This window comes from Leptodactylus fuscus, chromosome 1 (assembly GCF_031893055.1).
Source record: "Leptodactylus fuscus isolate aLepFus1 chromosome 1, aLepFus1.hap2, whole genome shotgun sequence".
Lineage (NCBI taxonomy): Eukaryota > Metazoa > Chordata > Amphibia > Anura > Leptodactylidae > Leptodactylus > Leptodactylus fuscus.
In genome coordinates this window covers 228,554,569-228,568,761 of record NC_134265.1, presented here as the reverse complement: position 1 = coordinate 228,568,761, position 14,193 = coordinate 228,554,569, and positions in this window count along the sequence as shown.

Below are 14,193 nucleotides of genomic sequence, written 5' to 3'. Positions count from 1 at the left end.
AATATAATAGTTGCATAGAAGTACATCCTTTTAAATAGAAATCTAAATATTTCAGCTTACATAACTATATACGCACAATGGTGATACATAAAGTAGATTGTAAGCTCTTGTGGGAAAACATCTGCAGTGAAAATGCTGCGATTTCAAAAACAGTTGCGTTTTTGTAAATTGTAGCAGGACAATTATACCTACGGAAACGCTAGAGTTTTATGCATAGATATTATAGGGACAGAAGGTCCACAGAGGAAAACTCTGCAAACTTTCTGTGAAAAACACTGCAGAAAAATCTGCAAGTCTCTGCATTTTTTGCAGCGTTTTTTGGCTGCAGCTCACTATGTTGAGAAAAGCCTAAAAGTCTGCCAGATTTTCAAACAGCATTAGACAGTTTGGAAAATCTGGTGCAGTTTAAGAATCTTTCTTTGTATTAAGTCAATACATTAAAGGGGCTCTATCACTGGGAAAAGTCATTTTTATCTAAACACATGCTTGCATAGGCTTTAGAAAGTCTATTCCACACCTACCTTTTGTATGTAGATTGCCTCAGTGGTGTCTGAATAAGTCCGTTTTTATTCATATGCTAATGAGCTTCCAGCCAGCACAGGAAGTTCCCAGCAGCCTCCTCTCTCCTATTATCTCCTATGTGTGTGAAGCAAACAGGAAGCTGAGTCATCAGCAGCAGCAGCAGCAGTCTCCCATAGAAAACAACAGGAGAGGAGTGCACGATCTATCGTGCACCAGTCTAATTAGCATATGAATAAAAACTGACTTATTCAGAAACCACTGAGGCAATCTACATACTAAAGGTAGGTGTGGAATAGACTTTCTAAAGGCTATGCAAGGATGTGATTAGTTAAAAATAACTTTTCCTAGTGATAGAGCCCCTTTAAAAAGCAATCATTGGGATGGTTTCAGACAGAGATGGTAAATCCCATAGTAGTAAATCAAGTTAATAGCTGATGCGTTTCTAAAGGAAGTTCTTTCTTAGTTGTAGCTAACTTCCTTTCGAAACGCGTCAGCTATTAGCTAGATTTACTACTATGGGATTTACCATCTCTGTCTGAAACCATCCCAATGATTGCTTTTTAATGTATCGACTTAATAAAAAGAAGGATTTTAACTAAAAGGATTTGCTGGACTTTGCTTCTATTTCAAGTTTTGACGTGTGGACACATTCCTAGCCGGAGGAATTTTTTGGAAGCCCGGGCGTTTAATCCTGTTCAAAGGGAAGTTTCTCTTTATAGTTTTCATCTTTTTTTAACCACTTCAGTACCGGGACAATTTGTGGTCCAGGACCAGACACATTTTAGGTTTATTTTGTATGTGCGGTTTTGAGGTCTGTGAAATTTTTCTCTTATGTCTCAGTCAACTAATTTTTGCGTCTTTTTTCGGGGACACATAGGGCTTTATTTTTATGTTATTTTTATTTTCAAATGTGTTTTAATTTTTTTTATATCCAGGAAAATTTACATTTTTTAAAAACTTTTTTATTATATTTTTATTTTATTTTTTTTTCAGATGGTGTCCCCATAAGGTGATAAGAGACCTTTGGGGACATCTGATCACTTTTTTTTTGTACTTGAGGCTGATTTCTCCTATAACTGGGGCTAGTACATTTAACCCCAGTTGCAGGAGAAATCCAGCCTCCTGAACACTGTATATACAGCTTACTGAGCTGATCTGGTCTGATCTGATATACACAGCTATCGAGATAGCAAGGGAGGTAATAAATCTGCCCTGTCTTCTCTCTGGGAGCTCCAGCTGAAGTTACAGCCGGCTCCCATTGAAATCAGCTGCATGATCTCCGTGCAGCTGCTGTGTTCTGACTGGACGTACAGGTACGTCCTGTCAGAACAAGGCAACCACTTCCCGGACATATATAGTCTATGGGCGGTCCGGAAGTGGTTAAAGTGATTTTTTTTATTATATCAGTGGGCTGTGTTTCCCTTCCTCCAAACCCATTTGTTCAGCAGTTTAAGAATGTCTTGTCTAACTTTGAGCTGTGTACGCCCAAGTCCCCACGTAGCGATGGAAATGTATTGTGTTTTTTCCCATAGCGCTTTTTACAGAAAGTCCACTGAGTTTTCTTTTGCAGACTTCCTGTTTCAATTATACCTATAGGGAAACCGCCATTTCCACAGGTATAATTGACATGCTGTGACTTCCATAAACGCAACGCTTTTGGAGATTTCAGCATTTTTGCTGCACATTTTTTGGACTGCGTGGATGGGATTCACTTTGCAAGAACTGTAAAAAGTGGCATTTTTTGCCATGATCAAACTGCATTTACACCATATGGGACTGTGGAATAAAAGTTAGACAGTTTTAGTTTATCTCCCCCAGTGAGTATAGAAGAACATTCTCCATAACTGTCTCTCTTACTCAGAAATAGAGATGTATGAATCGATTCATCATGAACTGGGTTCAACTTGTATATTCAAAGTTATTCAGTTTTTAAAGAAACCCAATAAAAGGCGATTCATCTCAGATTAACTAAAATGGCCACCGCCTTATGTATTGCACAGTAATAATACAGTAGAGACATGTGTCTTGTAAGTCACTGTGACATTCTGGTACCACCTGACAACTGCTCAGCCAATAGTCAGTGGTAGTCGGACACCTTACAGGGCTTACGTCATAAACAGTATACAAGGTTGTATGGGCTGGAACATGAGGCATATCAGGAGAAATAGAAGATAGTTTAGCAGATTTAATCAATTACAGGCAGATAAGTGATAGAAATCATAGATATGAGTGTGTGAGACTATCTGTACTGTGTGAGCCTGACCAACAGTAAAACAGACAAAGGACAATGTTCTAATCTAATTTTGTCTAAGTTTGTTTTGCAATAGAACAGTTTATCCTGGTAGAGAAACATCTTCTCTTAATATTTTTTTTTGAGCATGAGTTTGAATTTTTTTAATTAAATACATACAAACTGCTGTTATAGCAGCAAAACGCCGATTCCGCCTTTGCTAATCTGAAAAAAAAATTATTTAAGGCTTTTATTTATTTTTACTCAATAAACTGTGTGACAGAGTTGCTAATTGGAAAAAAAATATAAGTTTTTCTAAGCATTTGGATTTTTTGCTCACCCAATAATTAGTCTCACAGCCTACACTCATTTGAAAAAAGGTTTTTTTAGGGCCACAGCTACCATTACTGCCACCACTCAGCTAAACATATCCCAGGTTGTTGCACAATTTTGGCATCAAAAAACATTTTGATTTCACTTCTGCTCCCATAAGGGGATCATTTACGGTCTTTTTTTGTGAATAGCCAATTGTTCATCACTTTTCAACTAGATTCACATTCACAAATTTGTTTCCCAAATGACAACAAACCAGAAGAACTTACAAGTCATCAAAGTGGGGCTAATTTTTCTGTGAAACCATTGATTTTTGCATTATAACCACCATATGTTCTGTGAGATAGTGACAGGCAGAGTGCTGGAGTGCCGCTATATCAGCCCCAGGTTTCTGACTTACGTGTGGTCCAGGATGGGTCTGGAATAGGCCTCAGCTACAACCGTGGGTACTAGGCTCAATACTGGACCATAAAATGCTGAAAAACCTGCACTTCAGAGCACATCCTGGGAGTGAGAGAGAGTGCCTGGGTCTGTCCTGACATTGAGAGCCTACTGAGATGGTACAGTGTTTTTTTTTTTGGTTGATTCATGTGGCTGGTAGTAAGCCATATGTACATTTAGCATTTTCTGTTTAGTTAGTAGCTCAGACGAGCAGGATTTTGTTTCTTACTGTTTTGCCTGAAGGCATTTTTTGTGCCTGACATAAAGGTTTATTTATTTTGCTTTTTTTTTTGGTAAATAAACTGGTTTGCTGCAAGATTTGTGTTCCTGTCTCTGACTGGATGGGTCCACACCACTGCTTCTACCAAGCTACCTTCCCCACAGTGCTCAAAAAACTACAGTCAAGCATGCCTCTAAAAAAGGGTAATTATGGTGCGTGTTAAAAGTTAAAATGCTAAAAGAAAGTGGCAGTGCAGTGTACGGTTAACAGATTGTTTGGGACACCTGGAAGAATGACTGTCTGGAGAAGAAAAGGGGAGTGCAACCATAAGTCCTGTGTCATGCCAACGTTATCCTGGATCCATTCATTTGCAGGGTTACTTTTTCATCAGGGTTGCTGGCTCATTCACAGTTTTGCGTAAGAGCAATGTCATAAATAAACTAAGAATTATTTTTGGGGTAGGGCTTATTTTCAGGGTAGAACTTATATTTCAAGCATACTCCAAAATTCCTGAAAAATCATACTAGGGCTTATTTTCGGAGAAACACGGTATATAGTGACTTCATCACAGAATTATACTGTTACTGAATAAAACACAATAAAACCAGGTCTACACAGGCAGTCTACATAAATATAAGTGACAATAATACAAATTTGTAAAACCTACTTTAGCTTAGTTTTCCCATCTTTTGCAATTTGTGGCATTTAATTCTTCCCAAATGGACTCTAGAAAAGAGCTCCCAAATACACTATGTGATCAAAAGTATCCAGACACCCCCAAAAACATGTTTTTCATATTAGGTGCATTGTGCTGCCACCTACTGCCAGGTACTCCATATCAGCGACCTCAGTAGACATTAGACATTGTGAGAGAGCAGAATGGGGCGCTCAGTGGAACTCACGGACTTCGAACCTGGTCAGGTGATTGGGTGCCACACATCACGCAGGTCAATGCCAAACGACACCTCACTTGGTGTAAGGAGCGTAAACATTGGACAATTGAACAGTGGAAAAACGTTGTGTGGAGTGACGAATCACGGTACAAAATGTGGCGATCCGATGGCAGGGTGTAGGTATGGCGAATGCCCGTTGAACGTCATCTGCCAGCGTGCGTAGTGCCAACAGTAAAATTCGTAGGCAGTGGTGTTATGGTGTGGTCGTGTTTTTCATGGAGGGGGCTTGCACCCCTTGTTGTTTTGCATGGCACTATCACAGCACAGGCTTACATTGATGTTTTAAACACCTTCTTGCTTCCCACTGTTGAAGAGCAATTCGGGGATGGCGATTGCATCTTTCAACACAATCGAGCACCTGTTCATACTGCACGGCCTGTGGCGGAGTGGTTACATGACAATAACACCTCTGTAATGGACTGGCCTGCACAGAGTCCTGACTAGAATCCTATAGATCACCTTTGGGATGTTTTGGAACGCCGACTTCGTGCCAAGCCTCACCGACCTACATCTATACTTCTCCTCAGTGCAGCACTCCGTGAAGAATGGGCTGCCATTCCCCAAGAAACCTTCCAGCACCTGATTGAACGTATGCCTGCGAGAGTGGAAGCTGTCATCAAGGCTAAGGGTGAGCCAACACCATATTGAATACCAGCATTACCTATGGAGGGCGCCAAAAACTTGTAAGTCATTTTCAGCCAGGTGTCCGGATACTTTTGATCACATACTGTAGTGTAAATCACACAGTTATTTGCAGTAATGGTCTTGGTGCTAGCAGAGGACTGTTACACATTTTTTGTATTTGCAATCCTATTGCAATGTGCACACATTTTTGTGTTTGTTGCATGAAGGCATTATGATGCCCCATTAAATTAGAAGAGATGCAGTAAATTTTCCACACCCCTTCCATCATTCATAGTTATTACCCTAGTAGTCATGCCCATATAGTAGGCATCCCATACGTACTTAGTTATATGAGGAACACTTTATGGGCTATTTGATTAATTTATTGTCTAAAATTGTTCATATTGTATTGCAAAGTTATTATGGTTTTCATTCATTATAGTGGTTATGACTTGTTGTATGTGTAATGTATGTGTTCATTCCAATTCGCAGTCCACAGTGAATTAAGTAAGATGTTAACTCGTTGCATATCGTTAATTAATTTGCATATAGGTGCCAAGTGGCTTGGCATGGGGAGAGGTGAGATATACAGTTAAATGGTTGAAGATGGGTATCCTACACAGTCACATTTCTTTAGGACAAAGGGAAAATATAACATCCAAGGCATATAGGGCATGATTCATGATCTGCATATAGAAACATTGCATGTTACATGTGCCTGTGTGGTGAGGGAATGTTTGAAACTCTGAAAGACTACATATAGTTCCCATGATGGAGAGAATCTCAAGGGCCAGAGACTAATGATTTACACACCTTAGTGACCACCTCTCCCATTGTTCCTTACCAATCTGGGTTTTCTTTGTATTTAACAAGCTTCTTTCCACATTCCAAGTTTTTAGTATCCAGAACTGCTGACACACCAAAATCTCTTACTGGCATCTTACTGTGTCACTTCACACAGGCCCACCTCAGAGTCTAAAGTGCCTTGTGTGGACCTACCCTTACAGTACAAAATGGTGAAACAGTTTTTAGAGTGAGTAAATGATACCTCTTCTGTAGTAATATGATCATTAAAGAGCTTTCTTTATAGCTAGTATTTAGGTCATTATCATAAACTGTGTATGTCTGCAAGTAACGGAGCCCCTCAGATAGGGGAGGGGGAGGTGAGAGCTCCGGGATTTCGGAACTATTTATCTTTGGCTCTTCCACTTATCAACCGGTTTAATTGAATTTGGCTGATAAGGGCTGAGATAGAGAGTATGGTACCTCTGTACGTATTACAAACTGACTCAAATCTAGCTCTGCTACATCAGCTTTTACATCAGCTTCATACTGTGGTAATTCATTTACAACCAATCTGACTGCAAACATAGCAAATAGCAGTGCAAGTGAAATCCCGCCCACCAATGTGCCGAGAAAACCAGGAAGTGAAGAGAGCACACAGCACACAGGTTGGTGAACAAGCATGATGGGAATACCCCTTTAATGTACAAACTATCCTGTGTCCTTAAAGGGCTAAAGGAGCTATCCTCAAAGAAGGCCAGCTGAGAATGCCAGGAAAAGCTGTGAAAAGTCACACATCTGTTCTAGATATGCATGAACTGAAGATTCACTTTTCGGCTGTACGTAATAGAGAGGGCCATAAGTATGGAACATCATTGTATGATACTATTGTAGTACATTGGTGTATAGATCTTCAGATCATCAGAAGAGTAAATTACTATACTTCCTTTAATGTTATAGCTTCAGGGTTGTTTTGGTTCATCACTTTTCTACTCACTCATCTTGGTTTTTGCCAAGTCCTAAGGAACGCCAGTAAATTCATTGTTTTCCTTAACTAATAAAAAGTGCTCTCAAGCAAATCTCAAGTACAAATATAAAATCACAGCCAGGACAGAAGAACGATGAAAGCCGCAAAGAAAGGAAACTATAAAACACCTTTCACTGAAGGACCGAACTTGCCAGCATTCCTATGCATTTATGAGTGCTTCTAGATTATAGTTTCAGCCTCTTTGTATGTGTTAAGTCCAACCCGCTAAGACAAAATTTTCTGCCTGTTTATACTGCTGGGAACATTGAGAAACAGAAAAGTACAAACATTAAACACTGGAGATGAGCAAAGCTTTAACAATATCAACTGTATTGGTCCTGCCGGAAGTGGTCCAGTCTTAATAATCTTGAACCTGGTGGATCAATCCTTACATCTTATACAAATATCTGAATGTGTTAGTCCTATTGTATTGTCTGATATTAGCGATCTGTACACAGATTGCATGTGACCAACTGGTCTCAATAATCAGGGACCGTTTGGGTACAAGTCACTACCATGGTCAGCGACTGGCTACAGAACTGACCCAAACACAAACTACATCACCACGTCAAGTCCAACAAGGACCTAAGAGGACAGGACTGCCAGTGCTGGGATGGAAAGCGGGTGAAAGGCGTATTTATGTTTTTAACTCAATTTCTGGCTTTATTTAATGTATACCAATACATTCTACTAACGTAGCATACACAAGTAGTACAGTGTATGTAGATGAGGAATAACATGCCCATGAGATAACAACCTGTAATTTCTTTTTTATTTTTTTAAGTTTCCCCTCTGTGGGCTCTTTGACAGTATTTCTCAAAGAGACTGTACACACTGGGTTGGTAGCACCAAACTAAATTGATAAACTGGTACTCCTGGAACAAAAATGTACTAAAACATAACTTTTAATAGTCTGACTAAAAATAGGAACTTGTTCCCTTTAGACATACAATAAAAACCAAACAAAGGGTGGGGGTAGGGATAAACACTCACCCATGCTCCCACCCTAAATCACACATAGGTTATTAAATAGGAGGGGATGGTACGGACTCGCTTTTATACTGCAGCCCACCATCAGGGCTGCAGGAAATGTGGTTTTAACCGCAATTCATTATTTTTCTTTGACGCTCTATTTACTATCTTGATATTACTCTCCTGAGGAGTACATAACGAAACGCGTAGAGAGGGATACATTGTTATATATTGTTATATTTAGTTAACCCCTAGTGGTGTGTAGTGCCAGGGGGCTTCCCTACCCATGAAATCTACTAGCAATTTTCCCCAAAAGAGAGAGCACCTACTAATGTAGGGGTTTATCAGAGAGCTCTCAGGGGCTTAGTATATGAGGTGTGATGGGATACAGTGTTACAGCCCAAGAAACAATACCAGGGTTAAAAACTATCCATGTTAGTATCACCTCATACTGACCGACCAAATCAATACAAGCTAGGAGTGTAGTTTCGAGTGGGGCAGAACCGAGTGTCAGTGGGGTAATGGAGTTAGGGTTTTCTATGAGTTCTAATGTTTAGAGATCGCTAGTGTGGCAATAACATAGGACCAATTAAAGAAACCCGTACCATCCCCTCCTATTTAATAACCTATGTGTGATTTAGGGTGGGAGCATGGGTGAGTGTTTATCCCTACCCCCACCCTTTGTTTGGTTTTTATTGTATGTCTAAAGGGAACGAGTTCCTATTTTTAGTCAGACTATTAAAAGTTATGTTTTAGTACATTTTTGTTCCAGGAGTACCAGTTTATGTGTTACGAAACAGTATTTCTCAACCTTTTCCAGTTAAGTATCACCTAGTAGAAAAAGTTCCAACTGAGAAGTAGTGACCAGTTCTACATGTAACCAATTTAAGGCCTTGTTTGGAGTCTCCATCCACAGTTATGTCAGAATTGAAAAAAACCCAGCATGCAGCACTATTCTCCCCATCAAAGTGACACCACAATGTAACCATACCAGTCCTCATTATAAGGCAATGGGTCCTGTGGAGGAAAGTGGTTTTGGGGGGATTTACCCTTTGGGGTGCATGTACCACAGGTTGAGAACCACCACTCTATGATGTCTGCCATACACTGCATAAAAAAGTAGAAGGGAATGTTATTTATAACCCTCTCCCTCATTCAGAAACATCAGCAAGGTTATACAGGACATTATAGACAAGTACTTACCTGCATTGATGTGAATAAAGCCCTTGGGGTGAGATATAAAGTTTACTGTTATCCTTGTAATTTTCTCTCTGAGCGGACTACTGCTGATTCTTCCCCCTCCCCTCTCCATAGACGTCTATTGTGAGCTTTTAGACACCTCTGTGACTTAGTGCCCATCGTGCTTTGGAATTCAGTGAAAGTCAGAGCCACTTAAGTGGAGAAAGAGTTAGGCATTTTTCTATAAGCTATATTAAGACATTCCTGCTTGTACTATTGTTCTAAACCAAGTTTATTGAAGTTACCGACCAGTTAACTATTTTCAAATATTTAAATCTTTAAATTTAAAATCTCCTTTACAGAACATGCTTATATGATCACTCTATTGTACAATGGAACAATTTCCATCATAATGTTGGTATACGGTAACATTTTAAACAATTTACATATTATACTTTTAATTCATGTAATGTTTGTTAAAATATTAATTTAGCTTTCATTACAGGTTGTATGAAAGGTAGGGATTGCTTTTCACCTAGTACTTTTGCACTGGTTGCATCATTTGTATGATAAAAGTAGAGCAAGAAGGGGTTATATACAGGATTCCATAATCATGCAGACAACTTATTAGCAAGTTCCGAAAACTGCATAAAATATCTAGTAATATCTACTAAACTATTCACTAATATTCATGGTTATTAACTATACATTTTTTGCCAGATGCAGCCAGGCCTCATTATGCTGGTTGAGAAAAAACGGTTGTTGGCAATTATGGGGTGTAAATATAGATGCTGGACGGCATCACTAATAGGTTGTGCCGGGGCTCCAAACTACCTCCAGCCACACAAGCACACATGACCCTGGCTGTGACCTTAAAAGGGGGACTACGCATCCACACTCACCTATCACACTAGGGTCTAGAGGAGTGAAGCGACCCCAACATCCACACATATACCTGACACCACTTAAAGAAGACATCGATATACTAAGAACACTCGTACCTGCATTGTCTAGCATCGCATAGTGAACCACTAGAGCAGAGGTTCTCAAACTTATTTTGTCTACCGCCCACTTTGAGAATTAATTATTTTCTAGCGCCCCCCCAAATTTTTTTACTTTACTACATCTTTTAAAGGGGTAGCCTCATGAAGCTTGATCTGCCTTCTAAGCTGCCTAAAAATCTTCTTTCTTCCTGTTTGCTCGTGTCAATTAGCCCCGCCCCAAAATTAGCGTGTAGCTCTGTATAGCGTGATCCTATGAGATGACTGAAGGGCCTGTGATGTCATCAAAAGGTCCTGTAGACTTGGATTTACCTTGTACGGAGTTTCCTAAAGGACCTGGCTCCTCTGCCCACTAACAGCCTGCTCTATATAATAAAGCTTTATCCTAGTGAACAGAGAGACCAGGTCCTTTAGCCCAGTAGGATTTAGACTGCTTTATATAAGAAAGCAGCACTTATTCCACCCCCCCCCTCTATCTCACAGCAGGGAGCTAGGTGATGTGTATGTGATGTGTATGTGTGGTGCAGACACAGGCTGGCTCCGTACACTCAGCCCCCCCCCCTCTCTCCCCCCACACAGCAGGGAGCTACGTCATGTGGCTCCCTCAGCAATGAGCAGGGGGCCAGGTGCTAGTGTCCATAATGAAGTGAATAAAGTAAGATAGTGGACAAACAAAGCAGTTTTGCTGAAGCAATGTATTTAGGAAAAGTCTTAAATCCACATTAACAAGCAGTATAGATAGAATCATTGTTATGATACCACCCCTTTAAATTAGCCATCGCCCCCCTAAACCGCTTCAACGCCCCCCAATCTTCTCTGTGCCCTTTACTGCCCCCCTATAGGCCTCCAGCGCCCACAAGGGGGCATTATCGCCCACTTTGAGAAAGACTGCACTAGAGCATTGACATACAAAAGGTAATAAAGATATTCAGAAACCTCCCTCTTTGGGATTATAGAGATGTCTTAGAGCCAAGGACAATTTTAATAAATCTAAATATTGTACAGGATAGTCACAGCAGCACAGAGGCTTCCATCAAAGTATATATTGTTTGACAGGAGGAATAGTTGTCTTTATCAAGACATAACATCGCACGATATTCACTTTGTGATGCACTTGTATTGATCCAATAAAGAAAAGCCTTTCTCACCTAATGTAAACTGTGGTGCATTGGCATTCCTGTACAACAGGAGTAGGGAACGTATGGCTCTCCAGCTGTTGCAAAACTACAACTCCCAGCATGCATACTTGCATTGCTGTTCTTGGAACTCCCATGGAAGTGAATGGAGCATGTTGGGAGTTGTAGTTTCACAGCAGCTGGAGAGCCGAAGGTTCCCTACCCCTGCTGTACAATATTTGGACTATCAATTGGCAATCTGTCCGGCCACTGACATGCTAGGTCTTAATCTTGGTGCTGGTCCTATCTACATTTTTTATTTTTATTTATGCTTACTTTTATAGCACCATCATATTCCATTAATTACATTTAAAGATGCAATATACAGAAGAAAAGGAATGTAATAAAAAAGACACACACAAGCAAGAGAGTGTAGAAAACAAAAGGGAATAAGATAAAGAAACAGAACTCTTTGTATGGCTAGCCATGGGAAGTGGTAGAGGGATATAGAGAGATTACAAGCTTGGCTGTGACAATAATGTCCTGTACATGAGTAATTTTTGTAGAAGTCTTCCTCAATTACTCTTTTGGGGGCCTCCCACCCATGACCAGGGCTGACTACTTACACTCTCTAAGTGATATGACTCATCTTGTGGAATATTCCATAAGTCTGTTTGCGCCCCTTATATTGGAATGATATGTCCAGCAAGAGATGCAGAATATTCTTACAAGATCAGGCATGATCATTTTGGTTTGAGTTTCGCTAAAATTATTCTTGTATGTGTCAGTGAACACATACCTGGAGGATACAAAGTCATTCCAATATCCCGCAATATTAGCAGCTTAGCTGAGATGCATCGTGGGCAGGAAAAGAAGGGTAAAGGTGCAGTGTAGAAGGGAGAATCCTGGCAGTGTATACAATGTATGATGGGCAATCCTGTCAGGGGAGGAAGTGTATGATGGACAATCCTGTCAGGGGATGTAGTATATGATGGAGAACCCTGTCAGGGGATGTAGTGTATGGTGGAGAATCCTGACAGGAGTGTAAGTGTATGATGGACAATCCTGTCAGGAGATGTAGTGTATGATGGAGAACCCTGTCAGGGGATGTAGTATATGATGGAGAATCCTGACAGGGGTGTAGTGTATGATGGAGAATCCTGACAGGGATGTAGTATATGATGGAGAACCCTGTCAGGGGATGTAGTGTATGATAGAGAATCCTGGCAGGGGATGCAGCGTATGATAGAGAATCCGGCAGTGGATGTAGTGTATGGTGGAGAATCCTGGCAGGGGATGCAGTGTATGATGGGAATCCTGGCAGGGGATGCAGCGTATGATAGAGAATCCGGCAGTGGATGTAGTGTATGGTGGAGAATCCTGGCAGGGGATATAGTGTATGATGGAAAATCCTAGCAGGGGATGCAGTGTATGATGGAGAATCGTGGCAGGGCATGTAGTGTATGATGGGAATCCTGGCAGGGGATGTAGCGTATGATGGAGAATCCTGGCAGGGGATGTAGTGTATGATGGACAATCCTGTCAGGGGATGTAGTGTATGATAGAGAATCCTGGCAGGGGATGCAGCGTATGATAGAGAATCCTGGCAGCGGATATAGTGTATGGTAGAGAATCCTGGCAGGGGATGCAGCGTATGATGGAGAATCCTGGCAGGGGATGTAGCGTATGATGGAGAATCCTGGCAGGGGATGTAGTGTATGATGGAGAATCCTGACAGGGATGTAGTATATGATGGAGAACCCTGTCAGGGGATGTAGTGTATGATAGAGAATCCTGGCAGGGGATGCAGCGTATGATAGAGAATCCGGCAGTGGATGTAGTATATGGTGGAGAATCCTGGCAAGGGATGCAGTGTATGATGGGAATCCTGGCAGGGGATGCAGCGTATGATAGAGAATCCGGCAGTGGATGTAGTGTATGGTGGAGAATCCTGGCAGGGGATATAGTGTATGATGGAAAATCCTAGCAGGGGATGCAGTGTATGATGGAGAATCGTGGCAGGGCATGTAGTGTATGATGGGAATCCTGGCAGGGGATGTAGCGTATGATGGAGAATCCTGGCAGGGGATGTAGTGTATGATGGAGAATCCTGACAGGGATGTAGTATATGATGGAGAACCCTGTCAGGGGATGTAGTGTATGATAGAGAATCCTGGCAGGGGATGCAGCGTATGATAGAGAATCCGGCAGTGGATGTAGTGTATGGTGGAGAATCCTGGCAGGGGATGCAGTGTATGATGGGAATCCTGGCAGGGGATGCAGCGTATGATAGAGAATCCGGCAGTGGATGTAGTGTATGGTGGAGAATCCTGGCAGGGGATATAGTGTATGATGGAAAATCCTAGCAGGGGATGCAGTGTATGATGGAGAATCGTGGCAGGGCATGTAGTGTATGATGGGAATCCTGGCAGGGGATGTAGCGTATGATGGAGAATCCTGGCAGGGGATGCAGCGTATGATAGAGAATCCGGCAGTGGATGTAGTGTATGGTGGAGAATCCTGGCAGGGGATGCAGTGTATGATGGGAATCCTGGCAGGGGATGCAGCGTATGATAGAGAATCCGGCAGTGGATGTAGTGTATGGTGGAGAATCCTGGCAGGGGATATAGTGTATGATGGAAAATCCTAGCAGGGGATGCAGTGTATGATGGAGAATCGTGGCAGGGCATGTAGTGTATGATGGGAATCCTGGCAGGGGATGTAGCGTATGATGGAGAATCCTGGCAGGGGATGTAGTGTATGATGGACAATCCTGTCAGGGGATGTAGTGTA